Below are 3,165 nucleotides of genomic sequence, written 5' to 3'. Positions count from 1 at the left end.
CTTCTTCTGAAACCCCGATAATTTGGATGTTGGGGCATTTAAATTTGTCCAAGATGTCCCTAAGCCTCTCCTCATTTTTTTAAATTCTTGTTTCTTTATTCTGTTCTGGTTGAATATTTATTCCTTCCTTCTGCTCCAAATGATTAATTTGAGTTCCGGTTTCCTTCCCTTCACTGTTGGTTTCCAATATATTTTCCTTTATAACACTTTTCATAGCCTCCACCTTTTCTTCTATTTTGCAATCATACTCAACCAATTCTATGAGCACTCTGATTACCAGTGTTTTGAACTGTGAATCTGATAGGTTGGCCAACTCTTTGTTGCTTAGTTGTATTTTTTCTGGAGCTTTGATCTGTTCTTTCATTTGGGTCATATTTTGTGTGTGTGTGTGTGTGAGTGTGTGTGTGTGTGTGTGTGTGTGTCTCAGCACACCTGTTTTGTAGTAAGGGGCAGAGCCTTAGGTATTCACCAGGGCAGAGTAACCCACATTGCTGTGTAGTGGTGCTGTCTGTGAGGGAGGCATTTGAGAGGGAACAGTGCCACTTGCTCAGCTATCTGCCAGCTTTCAGTCACTTCCTCCACTATCCACAAGCAAGTGGGCCCTTCTGGGACTGATTCCTGGGTGGGTGGAGTTGTGTACATTCTAGGACCCCATGGATCTTTCCACTGAACTCTCCTGTGAGGCTGGGAGTTTCTCCCATTGCCTCAACCCCCTCAGGTTTTTTTAGTTAGAGGTTTTGAGGCTTTATTTCCCTGCACTGAAACTTTGGGTTGCAAGGTCTGTCTTGCTCCCCAGTTGTTCCTCCCAAGTTTATCCACAGGCAAATGTGAGACCACCCACTCAGCCAGCCTCTGCTTTGCCTACCCTGGTCCTGCAGCTGCTGCCTTGCCACAACTTTTCTCTGCCCTAGATGCCCATCTCTGCCCATCCTACTGGTCTGGATGAATGTTTCTCCTTTAATTCTTTATTGTCAGATGCCCATACAGTTATGGCAGTTCTGGTTGTTTTCTGTTTTTTAAATTTATTGGTGTCCTTCTTTTGATTGTGTGAGGAGGCACAGTGTATATATCTATGCCTCCATCTTTACTGGAAGTCACTTTTTTCATTTCATTCATATTTTCTTTAGCCATGCAGAAACTTTTTAATTTGATATAGTCCCATTTGTTTGTTCTTTCCTTTATGTCCCTTGCTCTAGGAGACATATCTGTGAAAATAGTGCTGCATAGGATATCTGAGATTTTCCCACCTATGTTTTTCCATAGGATTTTTATGGTATCGTGACTTATATTTAAATCTTTTATTCATCTTGAGTTTATTTTTGTATATGGTGTAAGTTGGTGGTCAAGTGTCATTTCTTTGCTTATAGCTGTCAAGATCATCCAACACCATTTGTTGAAGAGGCTATTTTTTACTCCATTTTATGCTCCTATTCCTTTTGTCGAATATTGATTGACCATAGACATTTGGGTTTATTTATGGGCTCTCTATTCTATTCCATTGATTTATGTGTCTGTTCTTGTGCCAGTACCAGGCCGTTTTGATTATAGCGGCCTCGTAATATAGTTTAATATCAGGTATTGTGATCTGTCCTACTTTGTTCTTCTTTCTCAAAATTGCTGCAGCTCTTCAGGGTCATTTATGGTTCCATATACATTTTTGAAATGATTGATCTATATCTGTGAAGTATGTCATTGATATTTTAAAAGGTATTGCATTGAATCTATACATTTCTTTGGGTACTATGGACATTTTGATGATGTTAATTCTTCTAATCCATGAACATGGTATATGCTTCCATTTATTTGTGTCTTCCTTAATTTCTTTCTCCAGTGTTGTGTAGTTTTCTGAGGACAGGTCTTTTACCTCCTTGGTTAAGTTTATTACTAGATACTTTATTTCTCTTTTTGCCATAGCAAACGGGATTTTTTCCTGATTCCTGTTTCTTATATGTTGTCGTTGGTGTTCAAAATGTCTTTGATTTTTTGCATATTGACTTTGTATCCTGTTGTTTTGCCTAATTCACTTATTATGTTGAGTAATTTTTTGGTGGAGCCTGCAGGAATTTCTATGTATACTATCATGTCATCTACAAACAATGACAGTTTCACTTCCTCCTTTCCAATTTGGATGCCCTTTATTTCTTTATCTTGTCTGATTGCTGTGTCTAGGACTTCCAATATTATGCTAAATAGAAGTGGTGAAAGTAGACAACCTTGTCTTGTTCTGATCTTAGTGGGAAAGCTCTTTAGTTTTTGCCTGTTGAGTATGGTGTTGGCTGTAGGTTTTGCATATATGGTCTTTATTATGTTGAGATATGCTCCTCTACTCCCACTTTGCTGAGTGTTTTTATCATAAATGGGTTCTGTACCTTATCAAATGCTTTTCCTACACCTATTAATATGTGTAGAAAAATTAATATGTGATTTTTCTTTTGTTTATGTGATATGCTGTGTTTATTGATTTGTGAATATTGTACCATCCTTGCATCCCTGAGATGAATCCCACTTGGTCATGGTGTATGATCTATTTAATGTGTTGCTGGATGCAGTTTCCCAATATTTTGTTGAAGATTTCAGTGTCTATGTTTATCAGCAATATTGGCCTATAGTTTTCTTCCTTTTTTGTGTGTTTACCTGGTTTGGAGATTAGGATGATGCTGGCCTCACAAAAAGGGTTTGAAAGTCTTACATCTTCCTGGGTTGTTTGGAATAGTTTGAGAGGGATATGGGGATAGCTCATCCTAAAATGTTTTGTACAATTCTTCTGTGAAACCATCCAGTCCAGAGCTTTTGTGTGCTGGGAGTTTTTTTTAGTTACTTCTTCAATTTCATTAGCTATTATGGGTCAGTTCAGACTTTCTGCTCTTCTTGATTCAGTTTTGAAAAATTATATTTTCTTAGAAATTTGTCCAATTCACCCAGGTTTTCAAATTTCTTGGCATGTAGTTGTTCATAGTAAATTCTTACAATTCTTTTTATGTCTGTGGTATCAGTTGTAATCTCTCCTCTTCATTTCTGATTTTATTTATTTTTGACCTTTGTTCTTGACAATGCCTCAACTTTGGACTATGAAAACTGCAAACTCTCACACCCTGGCTGGTGTAGCTCAGTGGATTGAGCATGGGCCTGTGAAGCAAAGGACCATGGTTCAATTCCCAGTCAGGG

Source organism: Sturnira hondurensis, unplaced genomic scaffold, assembly GCF_014824575.4.
Source record: "Sturnira hondurensis isolate 20B ecotype Veracruz unplaced genomic scaffold, ASM1482457v3 Scaffold0010128, whole genome shotgun sequence".
NCBI lineage: Eukaryota > Metazoa > Chordata > Mammalia > Chiroptera > Phyllostomidae > Sturnira > Sturnira hondurensis.
Note: the sequence above shows the minus strand (reverse complement) of the source record.